Here is a 17,838-nt window from a genome sequence, read left to right on the forward strand (position 1 = left end):
AAACCACGGGGTTGCGTGCTATTTATGTTTCTTGGTGAAAATAGATTTGTTTTAGCATTGAAGGGGACCTCTGTGTTTTGGCATTGAAGCAGCCTCTGCTACATACTTACTAAGAAAGAGTTTCCAGACCACTGTTGCACCTCAGTATTTATTTTTCAGTTTGCACATCATGATTTGAAGGAAAGTAGCTATTCTGACCATATTTTAAAAATACAAATATTAACACATAGTTTAACCTTATCCAAAATTTTTGACTTGGCTACTGCTGTAGAAGAATTTGTTCTCTCAGACCCTCTTGATACCCTTTGTTCCTGAAGTGTCAAATCTTGGTTGGACTCAATTTTGTCTTTTTGAAAATTAATTGAAATGTACAGCTTGTTCAGCATATGCATATATGGCTGCTGTGATTCTGGATTTGAAAGGGGCTTCTGTACTTCATAAATGTGTCAAGGTTGTCATGGCTTCTTTGGTTTAACTGAAAAAGATGCCGATGGAAACTCACAGAAAATACACAAGATACATTTCTCAAAAATGTCCTTAAATAGTCCAAGCCACCCAGTTTACCTATTAATCAAGCTAACTATGATCATGTGTACATTATTGCATTGATAAACTTAAATTTGTTTATATTTATGACTCTTCCATGTAAATACTTATCAGGTCACAGTGACTTTACAATATCTCATTAAAATCCTTACTGTGAGAGCAGCTCAGGGTGCCTTAGTATATCCTATCAAAAAATATCATAATTCAGTCTCAAAGTGTCTTAATCTCCAGCCTAATGTATTTCTCTTCAACAGATTATTATATCACAAAGTTTTATTAGTATCCTATTAACACAATACAAATTATCCTTTCCATGTCAAAGACAAAGTGAACTTCTGTTCTCTAGTGCTTATGAACAAAGTTCTTAGTAATCCTGATGTCAGTGGCCCAATGTCTTTCTCCTTTAACTGTTACAACTAAAACTTTCACACTGAGTAGGGGCAAATTGTAAAGTGACTTCACGATCCACGTCATATGGTGTATATAACTCTCCCTTTTAACACTGTGAAGTAAGCCAGTACTTCTCACAGTGACAATCAGAACATATCCTTGCATCTGCTGTAACTTTCTTTTTCAGTCCTGCTTATCCACATCAAATTCAAGTGGTATCATTTAGTGCACCTGTCAGCCAGAATCAAGGGAAACAGTCAACAAACCACCAGTTTTCTACTACTCATTTGGAAATGGTTTTCAATTCACACAACCCTTCTGTTTTTTCTAGGGAGGGTGACGAGTCTCTTAGAGGTTTATGCCACTTGTTGGAAGCAGTAAAGACAGGGCACAGAAATTTGAGAGCAATGAAAATGGTTTTGCATGTTATGCCAGATTGTTACGATGCTGAGACAGAGTCAGGTTCTTCAGCCAAATATTCCTTCCATTCCTCAGAGAAACATCAACCATTGCTTGCAGTATTAGTTAGAACAGAGGTCTGCTTCAACATGTTCCCAGAAAAAAATTTTGGAAGGATACCAAGTATAACTCATATTTTAAAATGTGGCAAGTGGATTGTAATCACATCTATTTTAGTTTAATCCAAGAATACTGTCCTTATGAACAGTGTATTCTACTAAGGCATAGTAAAATTACAACAGATTGCTAGTCTGTCAAGCCTTCAGTGAGCTTTCTATTTCTACTTCTTGGTATACTATATTTTCAGGTAATCAGTGAGACTTTAAAGCAGTCCCATCCCATACTGGTGCTCAAGTTTCAAAGGTTGTTTTGAGAGGTGGCAGACAGATGTGTTCAGCAGTCATTTCACTACTGCGAAAGTGTTCTGGTCCTTCACTCTCACTGGTGTGGGAGATTCATCACTCAATTCGGTGGGTGCAGGTTCAAACCCCACAATTTTGCTCCTGACACATAGTTTATTATTGGTTCATGAAGGAGATAAGAACTGTCCCTAAAGAACTTCTAACAGATAGGTTGGAAGCAATTTCTTTTTATTATTTCTATAGCAGTACAAAATATCTTGAAATATGAGTTATCAGTACTGGAGAATTAACCTTGTATGCAGTGTTATGAATCTGGAGGACATATATTCTTTCTGAGAGTCTTCATTAGTGAAGCATTTGAGTTCAAGGTGGTGAATGCTCATCCACTTTGAATAATTCTTGTACATAAATAGTATTAACTCCTGGGAGCTTATGGTTTTTCATTAATGCATTTTACTTGGTGCTTTCCTAGAGAGAGCATAAACCTGGCAGCTTCTTCCTATTCTTCACTAAGGTTTGATTATATTATATGTATTGAGTCAAGTGAAACAATGTAAAAAAACATTAGATAATCACTAAATGTGGCATCTTTATATCTACTTCAAGCCAGGTAAGTGGTTCTAAAGACATCTATAACTTTGCTATGCAGTAGAGATATAAGGCAATATGATATAACAACATTTAATTGGTAATAACAGAGAAAACTGTAGTCTTCATTAAAACAGCAAAGCTAATTCTGGTCTGATAAAGTGCACTGAACAGCCCTAAATAGGTTTTAATTAGCTGGCACCAAAGCTGCACCACCCTTAGGGAGGGTAAAATTAATGAAAACTAGCAGCACATAGATCAGTGCTACTGGATGTCATTGCCTTAGGTGAAGGTGATGAGGAAGAAGGGAGTGTCTTTTAAGGATCATTTAGAAAACAGACTGCATTAAAAGTGACTTTTAAATGCAATAATATAATAAATCTTTGCTAATATTGCTGAGACACTCAATTATCATACAGATTTCAGCCTATATTAGTGTTTATTGTACATACATCTCAGGCTGACCACTCAGCAGGTGCAGTTCCAGTTCCCCCTCAGGGCTGCTGGTGTGATCAGTCACTGAAAATAACCTGATAAACTTTACTGGGAGTGATACATTCTGATCCCTAAAATTCCCCTGAAGAGACCTGAGATGATGTTCTGAAATGCATCCCTTCAGGTACAAGTTTGACTACATGCTCTCTTAATTCTAACACCCACTCCATGTTCAGACACTCCAGTTCAATTGGTTGCTTCCATCTCAAAGGACTCCACGAATTCAACATTTTGTGGAGATTATTAGCTATACAAGCATGCCTTCAGGATGTAGCTATATTTCAATCAGATTCCTGTTTCTGAAGGATTTCTGGTTAATATCTTGGACAATTCTGAAGAAGTTAAATTGCTTCTCCTCCAGTTCTCAGTTTCCTCTGTGGCAGATGGTGCAATGTGTTGGGTTGTGACAAAGCTGGTTTATCATCTGAGGCAGAAAGATGGATCATTCTGATCGCTGACTTCTGCATGAAGATTCAGAACTTGGAGTTGTGCTCAACCTGCTATTTTACTCACTTCTGCACATTAACTTTTTTTCTAAATGTGGCAATATGTGAGATCTGTATTAAATCTCTGTCATTTAGAGGTAACAAATTATATTCATCTGAATTTCAGATTGACACTGTTAGGCAACTGCAGTCAGCTTCACCTCAGCTAATATGTGTTTTTTGATGCATTTGACTGATCTACACAAAACTTTAGTAAAAATGTCTTGAAATGAATAAATGAAATGATATTCTCTGAGATACAGGTGGGTGCGAATTCTGCTGTTTGAGTACGCTCTCTCTGAATGGAAGTGGTAAAGCTGTCAGTGGCCAGATCACCTGAGTTTTATGCTGTGTTTCCTGGCTTGAATAGAGTATAGCACTGTTGTTATTATCTTGTTTGCATTTACTTTCATATTCATACTAGATTCCTTATCAGAGAAAATATAAAATGTTATCCAGTGTTAGATAATATTTGCAGAAAAAAAGATTTTCATTGGGAAGTTGTGAATGCTGACAATGAATCTGGCTGAGAGTTAGCTTTTGGGAGTTGGGTGTATGCTCATCTGTGCTTTATATTAACGTGAATTTTCTAAAAACTGGGAGATGAGTGAACGTTCATTTTGCTTGGAAAGGAAAATAAGCAGAGTTAAGGAACATTAGCATGCTTAAATGATAGAACTCTTGGAAGAAAACAGTGGAAAAAGGATTCAGACTGATAGAGGAAACATATACTGCGTGTTTAAACATTTTAAGGATAAGAATTCTCATTTATGTTTTGATGTAGTCTTCGTCATGTTCATGTGTTCTCTGCAAATAGTCAGCAAAAAGTTCTCCATTGTCTGCAAACATTAGAGTAAGCCCCCAGGTTTGTATTGGACCTAGTCACCATTTTTTAAGTGCTTGACTGTGGATCTTTCTCAAACTGCTGCTTGGTACTTCCAGTCTTCCTTTTTAAAAAAGGTTTTCCTTCAGAAAGCATTAATGGATTTGTCCCTCTTAATTCAAAGAGGGCTTAAATAGTTTCATTGTCAACTAAGACTGCTTTATTACCTGAAAAAAAAAAGCAAAGATCTAAAGCATGAAACCTTAATGAAATAAATAGATTTTTCATTATAAAACACTTAAAATCTCAACCTCTACTGCTATTTGCGGTCAATTAGCAGAGTGCTAACAACCGTTTGGGGGTTTATGCATATCTCATTCACTCTTCCTTGCTAAAAAAACCAGTTGTTCCTGAGTATCTTAGATTAATTCCCTGCAGCCTATTAGTATCTGCATTTATGTTTCTTTATGAAGATTTTCCTAATTAAGATGAACATTTTTCTCTATTAGGCAGATGGAACTCAATTGAAGTCTGTTTTTTATTAACATGGCAGTAAATGCTGTTCAAAGCTTGAGCACTTTTGACAAGAAACACAGCTCCCACTAGATTACTGTAATTGACTCATAAAATAATGCATTATTAAAAAATTAGCAATATTATCTATTATTTTATTAAAAACTGTGGCTGCATAAGTGTGAATTTAGAGACCTATTGATGCTGAGGTGATTGCTGACTTCAGCCATGGAGGTATTTTTTTTACATAATGATGGAAGTGGAAAAATACATGATCAGGATCTACTTTATCTTTCTGAGTTTCCACATGTTGTGTGAACTAATCCAAGGTTAATTTATTTTATCAAGTTTTCTTTGAGTGCCACTGAATGCTTCCTGTTTCTGACCATCTAGATGCTAAACCTTTATACAAAGTTTTATATTCTCCTAATTACAGGTGCACGTTTTTCATCCCGCCCTTTAAATGTTCTGTAGCTTTTATGGCCATGATCACATTGTTTTATCTCTCACGAGCTACATTCTGATTGCATATATAGATGAGGTCTCTCCTGGACTTTTCTCACATACCCCATGAACCCTTTTGAAGGATGAGGCAATCCAATGAAACATATGCTGGCAATCCTGGTAGCACTGTGGATCCAGCTGATTGTTGCTCTGCTATTTGCAGTGCAAGGAATTTTGCAGCTGTAAAGGGGGAAGATTTGGAGAAAAAGTTAAGAGGTGCAGATTTCAGTGAAGACTTTGGCCTTCATAGAAGCTTCACCCTCCATTGCAGCATTTTTTATTTTTCAGATCAAAGCATTTAAAATAGACCTTGCTTTTTCTACAGGAGTTTTAATTTTTAAAGGAACAATACTAATTAAAATTGAGAATTTAATCTATTGTTTAAACTAAACCTTGCTGCCAGTTGAAATAGTTTTCTTTGAAAACAGTGATTACCGTTGAAGTCTGTGCTTATTTCTGGTTTTCACTTAACAATGCTTTTCTATGATATATTAAATAGATTAGGAAATAAATGCAATATCACTATGGTTTTAGTGCGTTACCCATTGTTTACTGATTACTAAGTGTTTCCTAATGGAAGCTCCCTAATGTGCACTGCTTCACATTTACAGTGTTTAGCAAAATACCAGGTTCTGCAATCAAACTACATGAGATGCACTGAGATGCACTGGGAGATTGTGTTACAGAGTTGCTGCTTGTGTGAGGATAGAAACTCTGAAAGTTTGGGCAAGCAATAAAACACTGCAGTAATTTGTTGGCTCATATAGGGAAGGCCTTCTGCACGTCTGTCTGCCTGCTAGCTAATAAAGTTTATAAGAACAGACTTTCATAAGAAGAAGTTGTATGAGAATAAAAGTGACTCAAAACTAATTTCTCAGTGAACCTCAGTGAAAGAGAAAATATTTTCTTCTCAAAGTTTGGAACAGGCAGGCAACATAATAAAATAAATACTGGTTAAAAGTGGAAAGTGCTATTGGAATGTTTTACCTGAAAAGTATAGAAAGATTAAGTAATAAATACTCCAATGAAAAATTAATGAGTAAGAACTCTGCAAGAACCCATACCTACAGGTGGGAAGAAAATGATGTGAAAGTGGTAAAATTCAGTGTCTTTTTAAGGTGATTTGCTAGTGATCTTGTCCCCTAGAAAGAATTCAGCCTGCAATTTTAGAACAGTGAAGCTGTTGTGTGTGCATTCAGATTTATAATGCACATCTTGGAGAGTAACTCAGGATTCACAGCCAAGCTTCTCAGAGAGCCTGCTGTGCTATTGGGATACAACAGTTTGGAGAAGCACAGCTACAACTTGGGGACCTGTTGTCCTCAAAGAGTTTATCTGCAGTTCTGACTTACAATTGGTGTGTAACTTAGTTTGGGTCTTTCTACAACCAAAAAAGGATGTAAAAGGAATATTTTTCAATCCAGTTGTTCAAACATTCAGCCATACTGTTTCCACCAGTTTGTTAGCTGCTGTTGCTTGTAGTAGCATTCAATACAGGTGACGTTGAGTGCCAAAGATACCCCACTTCTCAGATCCTGAGCAGCCCTTCCCAGGCTTCAATATACATGCATGTACAGTAGGACTAAATGTTTCCAAATGCTCATATTTTTTCTTTGCAAGTTTTCTGTTCCTGTACCATCCTGGTCTTCAGAGACTTCGTTTTCTTTATTTTTATACTAAATCATCTGTAACCATAGGATGGTAGAATCTTTAGGGTTGGAAAAGATCCCTTAAGATCATCCAGCCCAATCCACTTCACCATGCCCACTGACCATGTCTCTCAGTGCCACATCCACACAGTTATGGATCACCTCCAAGGATGGTAACCACACCACCCTGTGCCAGAGCATCACCACTATTTAGAAGAAATTGTTCCTGATGCTCAACCTGAACCTCCCTGGCACAAACTGAGGCCAGCATCCTTCTCTGCTATGTCTGTATTGGTTACAGAAAGGAGAAATTAGCTGCGTAATACATACTTCACATGACTCATTAAAACTTCCAATGTGCAGGATTTGCTGCAAAACTTTGAAAATTGCAGCAGATGATCTCACTAGTGCAGAATAAGACTCAGAGAAAGGAAATGATAGCAGATGAAATCCTAAGAAGCAAACAGCATGCTTTTATATTAACAAAGATTAGGTGTCAGAAATACATGCACTGAGTTCAGTTGCCTCTCCATATGTTGCTTCAGAGTTTTCCTTGAAATACGCTCCTTAGAGACACTGGCACTCTTGTCTCTGAAGAGCATCCCAAATGTTCTTCATGACAGCATTTCCTAAAATATTGCGGATATTACTTAAGCTTCAAAAAGCCTCTGTGAGACAAGGAATATTCGCTTTTTACAACTTGATTTCCTTGAGAAAAGGACACTGGAGAAAGCAGGAGCTATAGTTGTATATAAATTCATACCCATAGGGATTTTTGAATTTTGTATCCTTACTGTGAAGGTATTTCAATCTTCTATATTTCTAATTCTGAGTTGAAATAGTCTGGAATTGCACAGGTGGAACTGTTCAAGAGAACAACTTTCTGCTGCTCTATAACCTGTTTTCAGCCAAACACAGTAACGTTCTGGCACTTCTTTCTACATGAAATTAGCAGCAATCTCTTGACATTTTACAGTCAATCAAAATATTAAGGAAAGAAAATAATCTGAAGAGTATTTGCAGAGCAGTGTTTCTCTAAGAGAAGAATCATTTTACTTTCAGTTCATTCATTTCAAGCATTATATACTGTACTATCCTGTGTCCACTCCTCTCATGATGAGAAATGATACATTTCCACATCTTCCTCAAGAGCATTTAGAAATGTGACTACCATTTGTCATGTTATTTGAGTTTTTCTTTCATGAAGGAAGAATTGTGTCTTTGTTAGAGCTCACTTCATGGGCTTCTATGATTTTGTATTAGTCATGACACTGACAAAATGCATTTTGTATTATTAGTAGAAGAAAGCAGTGGTCCTTACCTCCTCTAGGCTTATCTGATTGTCTTAAATTGCCTTTACCTACATTTCTAAGAAAGCACACTATCCATGGGAGCTGAATTACAGATCCCCTCAGGGCATCTCAACTGCAGTGGCATCCCATAGCATTCTCACTCCTGAAGATATTTTGGGTCTCACTCTTGAAAGTGCCCTGCAGATACAGAAGACATTTAACTTTACATAGGACTCCTCAGCTTGATGTACTGCTTAGACCTGTCTAAGCATCAGTGGCTTTTTGCCAAGCTATGCTACTTGACCTGATTAGGAGAAAGGTAATAAACGACTTAATAACCGAGGACCAGTTCATTGTTTATCAGTCGGGAAGACGATATTTTAGATTATATTTCTAGTTGTGGTTTATAGTGGTACTACTTTTGGATGATATCACCTAGGCAATCTGATTCTAGCAACCCTTCAAACTTTTAATTCTGGATCACTTAAAAATTTTTCCCTGCTGTTCAAATAGTAGCCACATTTGACCAGTTTCAGGGTAGCACTAGCAAGAGCAGCTCTATATATTTCATTTAAACTTTTCCTGACCTACTAGGAGTGAGACTGGCATATAATATAAACATTTCCTTCATTATTACTGTACATATTTCCCTGAGGCTTCTTTGATTTAAAAACCATGATCTTCATTATATTAAAATGGTGGCATTAATACTTTCATCTCTGTGGGTGGATTGTAATAGAAAGTTTCAAAATAATTGCCTATGAATGTGAAAGGTGAGAATATATATGGTATCATATTGCTCATAATGTGGCTATGAAAATAACAATTATGTGATAATGAAAAGAGTAATTATGCTTTAGTTTATTTTTTACATAATGTTGATAGCTAATGAAAACAGGGAAGATTATATCTAATTACGGTTACAATACCATTGCATTCCCTGTAAACGTGACATTTTCTTGAGTCTGTATATTGGAATGCTTTTCTGAAGTTTGTGACCGCTATGTATTTAAAGTATGACTATTTAAAAAAAAAAAAGTTACATTTTTTCTCAAAAGGTAGACACAGTCTTCAGAAAGTCTAAAATTCTGAGCATTTTTGAAATTAAATTACCTGAGGTAGATCTGTCTTGCAACATGGAAAAAAAAAAAAGATTAGTTCATTTTGGTTTGTTGTGCTACAAAAACGAAGGTAGCCTGACATTGAGTCCATCAGCAGAATAAATTCTCTGTTAGGTCATGCCTTAATATGGTTAAAGAAGCTTCTCATTTTGTATGGTGGGATGCTGAGCTCAGAGTTGAAGGTGCTTAGTTCAGGAACACATGGCCATAGTTCTGAACGATCTTAAGGGCAAGAACATTGGTTAGAACTAAAAGCAAACTGTGGACTTTCATTCTGCCACTACGCTTCAGTCACAAACTCTTCCTCATTCTTGTTTCTCTTCAGTAGGATACTTGTTTCTATTTGGCACAATTCTTGCTTTCTTTCAAATATTCTTTTTTTTTCTCTTTTTCTTTCTTTCTCATTACTTTACGGATATTTTCCACATTTTTCTTCTTTGATTTTCTGCCTCATTGTTTGTAACTCTGTCATCTATATAGCTTTTTCCTTTCAGTCTTTTGTCTTTTTATTGTGAAACATATTGCTCAAATACACCCGTTTTCTGCACAATCTTTTAAAAGCAACTCACAGCCTTGCAAGGTATCTGACGAGGAACAGCTCTCTCCTATGTGCCTGTGCTTATGCCCTTGCCCTTACTCTTTCATCTGAATCCTGGAACAGAACTCCTGACAGACTGCTCTGGCATTGCAGAACCCAACTCAATACATCCAGTGCATAAAACAAAAGCAAAATATCACAGTGGGTTGTAGAAGCTGTGAATGATTATTTATTGATGACTGCTGGCTACATAAATTAAAACAGTAGGGAGCTCAGATTTTGATTAGAAACCAAGTGATTTCCCAGATATATACTTTTTAAATAATAACATAATGTAAACCCATTGTGCTTCTGCTGTTAAATGCTAAGCTCTTGTATGACCCAATATATGAACCACACATGTTTCCTGTTACATGAGTGCATAGCTCAGTATATGTGAACAGTGGTAGGAGCTTGCTGGTATTCTATGGCAATTCCTTTATATGTATGTATGTGTATATATAAGTACAGGTACACATTCACTAGATATGCACATGTACAGATTTGAAGTGATATGCAGTAGGGAGAAATTCTACTTCCTGAGATTCTAGGCTGGAGGAACAGCCAGAGAAAGATTAAAAATACTCAGGAACTATAATAAATGCATTCACAAGCATTTGTTTGACCCAGTGGATAATCTTGACCCTGCCACCTATAAATTGCAGCAATTCAAAGCAAGATAAGTGCATCCCCCAATCCACAGCACTGTCAGATAAACTATTGGAGATGCTTCATGTCTGTGCCAGTGTACCAAACACTCAGCAGTATGATTTCAGTCTGCAAAGCAGAGGGATTGGGCATGTGGCTGCCTGACCACAGCCCTTCCATGAGCTTCCAGCACAAGTTATTCATCCAAAAGCTCACTTCACATGTTCCATAGTGTTAGCACTGAGCAAGTTCCATTTTGTTTGTTTTAGATTTTGTAAGTACTTTTCAACTGTGACAATACAAGGGAGCCCAACTGGCAGTGACTCCTGGGTCTTTATGTGCTACAGATATAATTTATTTGCTTTTAGTTTTTGTAACATCACCAACTGCTAAGGGAATTGATGTTTAATATGCTTCTAAATAAGTAAAACAAAAGTATGAATAAATAATGCCTGGTTTATTAGCCCAGGTGTTTTCAGCATTGCTGATCGTGATTTGATGACAGCCGCCAGCACTAGCAGCTGAAAAAAAACAACTGATTTCTCTGTGATTATTATCATTATAATAAAATATAATTGAAAGATTACAAAATTGATTCTTTTAAAAATTAATGTTGCATGAGTAAGCAGGCTCTGTGACATTCAGATTTTTTTTAATGTTATTTGGATGGAAAACTGCTTGTTTTATTTCCTGGCAGAAAACTGCTGATTTTCAAATAGTCATTTTACAGAAAACAGTCCCAGAAGGCTACAGGAGACAACAGACCTATGTCATTACGCCTTACCCTTTCCTGATGGGTTCGGAGAAAAGCCAGAAACAAAGAAATGTTACATTCATTATTGAGAGAGCCTTGGGATAATCTGTTTGGCCAAGTAATTTTGCATGAAACTAGCAAGAAAATATTTGACTGCAAAGAACGCAAACTCCTTCCATCAATATGCAATTTTCTAGATCCATTTGTCCAAATGATTATTAACAACAGTTGCTAAATTTGTGATGCTTTAAAACTTCTAAGGGCTGTGAATGCATTAATTAGTTAAATGAATGCAAGGTTACAAGAAAAAAAAAACCACCACCAACAACAGAACCAAAAGACCAAAGTCAGTTGTAAGGCAGTTTAAAGTGCAAAGTATTGAAAACAGCAGGAAACCTGAGGACTTGGAATAGCAATCATCCAGTATCATCCGCCCCAATCAGGAAAGTGGAAACCACAAATTTATCTTTGATGATTTCCTGTAAATATGCTCTTTAAGGACAGATTGCCCTGCCCACTGTTGTGGAAAAGCTCATAGTTACATCCCTTCTCCAACATATGGATCTCAGCACGCAGTGCTTCTTTTCTGAAGTCACTCTTCAGGTGGAAACATCCGAGCAAAAATTTAGTAAAACGTTGCAAAAATGCTGGTTAGCATCCTTCAAACCTGCTCAGTTTGACTGAAAAGTAACTTTCTGAAGTTTTTTTTCCCCGTATATTTTTCTCAGTACCGTCTGCCCAGTTTTCCAGACCTTCCACTCTCATTTTCACTGACGTTTTCATTCACTTCAGAATGCATTGTCTCACCTTTCCCCAGGATTCTCTGGTCTGCCCCAGCAGCATTTCCTCTTGGTAGCTCACCCCATGGTACAGTAGCATGGTTTCCAGACAGTGCCATGTCCAGCATTCATGAGACACAAGCAACAAAGAAGCACAAGAAATTTGGATTAGCTGTGGCTTATTCTTTTCCCATACTTATCCTGAAGACAGTCTATGCTACTCCATCATGAAGTTGATGTTTATGCAACAGTTCACATTGTCCAGGTAGATTGCAGCCTCTGAAGTTTTCTGTGCTTGAATTCTCAGAGCACATACAGTCTACCAGATTTCATATCTGTGTTCTTACTCAATGACAACTTCCCACTGTCCTTGTAAAATGTTTTATTATACAGAGATGAGTTCCCAAATCCATCTTCTTTCCCAAGATTAATGCCCATGTTCTTTTTTCAGTAGAATTTATTAGTAAATGCTCAGTGTTTTAACATACATGTCATCCATAGACCTCAAAGCACCACAGAAAGTTAAATCAGCTTTAATTTCCCCATTTTCCTGATTGTAAAACTGATGCGGAGAGTCATACATCAAGTTGTGCACAGCTATCATCCTGCAAGTTTATGGCAGAGCTATGAAGACATCCTTCTGTCAGGGTTCCCAAATGGCCCCTGGTGCATTACCCTCTCATTTAGTAAGCAAAAGAGTGTATTTGTGCTTGCATAAGTAACACTTAACTGGGAGGGAGTCTTGGCTGAGCAAGTGATGATCAAATCTGTATCAAAAGCATTTTTTAAAACAAACAAAAATGGAAATCTCTAAATAAATTCACTAGAATTCACATTTCCTAAAATACTTTTTGACTCAACCCACCTCTTGCCTCTTGGCCTCAGAGCAAAGATGGGCTTGTGTTGCCATACTTAAGGATCACTCTTTGCAGAAGTGAGAGGTAATCATCAGATTTGTGCAGGAGCCTTCTAAGACATGTTGGAGCACTCCCATGTCTGAACAGTTGCATTCCTGACCATTTCCAGCAGTCAGTACTGCCCGTCAAAGAAAATGGCTAAATAGTTCTGCTACATCATTCATTCTTCATTTGCATTAGAAATGGCTTTAAGCAGTAATAGGATTACAGCCAAGAAGTGCCAGTGTTTTATCTTACATTTATTTGACTTAATATATAGAGATACCTATTTGAGACAGCATTAACTTTTCTAGAGCTGATTTTAAAAATAATACTCTGATTGGGATTGTTTAAGGAACTGAGGACTCCAATTAATTCCCTTAGAATAGCATGACTGGAATCAGATGCAGTATTTCTCTTTTCATTAGGCATTTGTGTTGTTATGAGTGTTCTTATAGCATGAGATGAATTAAGGTAGCTGAAGAACTCCTAATGAAAATAGCCTACAATATGCTGCTATTCTTTTTACTCAATGTGGTGAAGTGTGAGTTTTGATGCTTTGGTTGTAGCATCTAGATAGCATTAACAGAAATGGATCCAAACTTTCATTTTGGGAAATGTGGAGAAGCTGTGTGTGCTGTGTGCTGCAGATATCCTTTTACCTGCACTGTGAATTGAACAGTGTTACAGCTTTTTCAGCCAGCCATGACTTCCTTCTTCACCTCTCCCCACTGCCACCAAATCCCTGTAGATCCTCATCTGGTCTGAAGAGTGGATCTTTATTCTTGTTTTCAACATGTACGTTCCTCACTGGAGTCAGGAGGTCAGGCTTCATGTTGTGCTTCCGTTCCCGAATGGAACTGCTGCATGGGAGGAGCTGTTTCTCTCTTCAAAGCAATGAAGACATTTCAATTAATTCTAGGAAACATGAAAGTTAGCAGTAAATTTTGCTGCATTTTATTCATGTTTTCATTTCTTGATCAGCAGTATCTGCTGGTTATAAACAGTGAACATGGCACAAATGTAGCACCTCCAAATCATTTCCTTGAGCATCTTGATATAGATATATATTTTTTCTACTGAAGCATCTGGAATTCTACTGAGATGTCTTGAAAATGGAATTGGTAATGCTAATGTGGTGTTTTTCATTAATTGAATAATAAGGGATTTTGTAGTAACATTAGTCTAAATCTCATTTTTCTGAAGAATAATTGTAGAGCTCTGCATGATTGCTGGTGTTACAGGCATCTGAGTGGTGTAAAATGCCAGTAGAGGCAGATAAAACATGTTTATCCTGGGAACATACTGAAGATTGAAGGTTTTCAGTATATTTTATCCATGTCTAAAAGTAATCTGCTCAAATGTCGCAGCCAAAAAAAAAAAAAAAAAAGATACACTTATGTATCAACATAGTATATCTTAAGTAGAAAGCATTGTTTCTTATGTCTTGGTCTCTCTGCCCATTCATTTCTTTTCAGGCTGTCACAAAGCATGCTTCGAGAGAAATGATAATTTTGTGGTGTGATCATTCCCTGCCTTCTAAAACTACAGACAGCAACTCATCTTGCATGCAATCAGCCATCCAGTAGTAATGACTTTCTGTTTCTGTAAACTGGAGTTAGTCTACTGATCTGTACCCTTCACTTTGAAAATCTTAGCTTATGTGTAAATAGCTTGAATAATTTGAGTGCCCTTAAAAGCATTGGAATAATGTCAGATGCTAGAATTTACTAAAGCTTTTCCAGTTCTGCAAGTCTGCATCATTCCTAGCTCACTGTAACTCTGCTGTTTAAAGCTTTGGCTTCTTTTCTGTGCAAAGATCACTGGTATAAGTCAAGTAAGCTGGGCTTTCATATGTGGATTAACCCCTGCCAGGGACTGGTGGAACCAGCAACGTACACCGCTTTGTCACATCTAGATTTGGCCTTAAATATGCAGAGTAAATAATGGGTATCAGAAACTATGGTAGATGTTTATTATATAGCAATATTTTTAAACATTTTGGGCAAACCTGTGGTGCCACCATATAAAGATCACTCAGTGCTTTAACAGTGAAACACTCCTAATATAACTCAGTTTCTGTTGTGTAAAAGCAAGGAGTTGAAAGGAGTGGGAAGGAAGACAATGGAATATGGAGAGTCTCAGGTGAAAAACATTGGAGAAAATTCTATTGAAAGCCAAAGATACAGTGTGCATACTTTTCTACCAAGGACCAAACCTATTGGTTTCAAATTAAAGGCTCACACAAGAGTTATCTCTGCTGTGTCTAATATGCAGTAATTGATTCTTCTGCTTCCTAGGGGAGACATCACTATTTAAAGTACAATTGAATTCCAAAGTACCATACAGTGCTTCAGAGTAAAGTCATACCAGCCTAGCACTGAGGGGGACCAAGTGGTTTGCAGATGCACACAGGTAGCTTAGTCCCTTTTCATTGTTTCATGCTCTGTAGATGCTGAGTAGCCTGGTCTGCAGCATTTCCCACCTTGTATTAACAGATGCTTTTGTTTCTTGTGTTTCTGTGTATGGCAGCAGAACAGAATTTGAAAGAGTGTGGTTTGTTTTTATTCATAGACTGGCTTCATTGGTTGGTTGCTTTGTTTTTTTTAATTCTCTCATCTGATTCCTAAAAAATCATCTCTAATTACTCATGTAATATCAAGAGTGAAACAATAGCCTGTTTGTCATCGGTAAATTATTTTGGGGGCAAAATAGAACTCTGCTAGATCATTGACTTATCTGCTGGAAGAAAATGTATTTGATCATGTGATCTGCCCCATCAGAGACTATAAAAGTACTGGCTTTACAGAATCCGTTTTTAGCACTATTAATGGCTATAACTTCACTCTTCAGTTCTACAAAAGAGCCCAGCTATAAATAACAAACTGTGTGTCTCTGTCTGTAATGACTGTCTTGATAGTTACACAGATCAGTTCAATAAAACTTCTTGTGCTCAGGGGAGAGATTTGGGCAGGAGCATCTCAGTGACATTCTTGCCATTCTCATTATCATCACTGTGCACTCAGAGCAATATATGTTTTAAAAATTGATTATGTATTTACAACACAGATGAGAAATGTTTTTTTAATAGTGAAGAACTCCCAATGATGCAGCCTGTGATCTATAGCACTGAGTTGGTTTCTTTGATTTTAATGCTACAGAATGCAGTTATAAAAGTTTTAGATCCTTAATGTCATAAGGTGCAGCTTCTTGACACAGAATGTTAATGTAAAAGGAGAGAGCTGCTGCAGGCAAGAGCTCCAAAGCCAGCAAAAACCAAAAACTTAAATTGAATCTAGTTAACTGACTGCATTTCTGTACTTATCATTTTAATTCTAAAATACAGAGAACTTGCTTGAAATTGTCTTAAAGTTGAGATATAAAGTCACTAATGGAGGTAGATTTGCAGTGGGTCACTTTGGCAGTGTGGAGGGTAAGGGTAAGGCATTTGGTTTGGATAGTTCTCTTACCTCTCCCTTTAGGCAGCTTTTCTTTCTTAAAAAAAAAAAAAATCATTCTGAAAGAGCTGCCTAAAGATAAGTGAACTAACTTATCTAGCTCTAAGTGTCTGACCCACACACTTAACTCTTTGTTAGAAAAAAAAATGGGGAGGTGAATTGTAGTTATGTGTCTTCTGGCTGTGCATTATATCTTCTGACAGGTGTATAACAGAAAGTTAGTCTGCTATATTATACTATTCTCTCTGGTTGCCTTCCAGTTGTACTGAAGAACTATTTATTTCTGGCTAAAGAAAACTGGATCTCAAAATGAGTTGCATGCTGGAATTGAGATTAAAAAAAAAATGACATGGAAAAGTGAGAGGAACAGAAAGAATCCATTTGTAGAAGTTTGGCCAGGTAGCTGGAGTGCCTTTTCCAAATGTGGAAATTATACCTATCTCTTCCATGAGATTAGTTGTAGGGAACAGTGTTAAGAAATTTTAGCTGTTACACAGAAGTTCCACAAACACACTAGATGCATAAGAGTTCACTTTAATATAGAAATACCTTAATATACCTCACTGCTGGGAGATTACTACCCAAACTTTATCTGAAATCTCTCCATTGCAAAAATTGAGTTTAGAAATGGCAGAAATTGCTTTGTTCCAGTTATGCAGTGACTGTGCTTAGCTGATATGTTCAAGTTAACTACTGTGGGCCTAAATACGTGAATGCAGTTGGAGATTTTAGTTGACCGCTTTTTCTTCTGAAATTCATTTCTCCTGTAATTCAGCAAGGAGAGTGATCAGTAGTCTGTGCTTTCCTTGTAACGTACTGTCCAGCACTTGTGACCTCACACTATGGAGCACACAGAGCTGGGCCAGGCTTGTCTGAGGGCTGCATTGGGAATCTGCTCTACACTTAACATCACTACTACTTCCCTTTGGGATGTGGGGCCATGTTCAGAGCTGAAAACTGCAGAGGAAGTGAGATGAAAAAGGAACTTTAATTACAGAGGAGTCAGGTGCCTTCACCTGGTCCGCAACTGTATGCTCAGTGCCTGCTCAGTCCTGTGTCTCTGTGACCAACCTTTTGCAGCATCTTCTGTCCAGGAGTGAATTAAGACAATTTACAAGAGTGTGTCTATAGGGCAGGCTGGGTCTTAGGATAGGTGTGCAGTAAATCATGCTGGCATTGCTTCCCATGCCTCCTCACCACACCCCTCACAGCAGAGCCAGCACTGGCTCATAGCAGCCTAGTGAATGGCAGCTGCCCCAGTACTTGGGGATGCTGAATGCCCATCATCTTCTTATGCTTTCGGGACCTTCTGTAGTGGTAGGATGGTTGGATGGAGAGGATCCAGATTTAGAAGTCTGCCTTTCTTTGCTCCATCTATTCACAACTTCTTTAAAGCTGATTCAAAAGCCACTTACTCCTCTTGTGTGAATAACCTTGAGGGATCAGAGTCTAAACTGTCAAAGTGAATAGACAGGTGTCCTGGAGTCATGGCATGGATG

At 37.4% G+C, this 17,838-nt stretch overlaps 1 protein-coding gene across 1 annotated transcript in view; it reads left to right on the plus strand.

Moving 5' to 3' along the window:
• The window catches only part of ST6GALNAC3 (ST6 N-acetylgalactosaminide alpha-2,6-sialyltransferase 3), a 197,797-nt gene that overhangs the window by 131,398 nt on the left and 48,561 nt on the right, over positions 1 to 17,838 (plus strand). The gene's annotated exons all lie outside the window — the stretch shown is intronic.

This window comes from Cyrtonyx montezumae, unplaced genomic scaffold, assembly GCF_038088225.1.
Source record: "Cyrtonyx montezumae isolate F1298 unplaced genomic scaffold, pur_monq_1.0 scaffold_1, whole genome shotgun sequence".
Taxonomy (NCBI): Eukaryota; Metazoa; Chordata; class Aves; order Galliformes; family Odontophoridae; genus Cyrtonyx; species Cyrtonyx montezumae.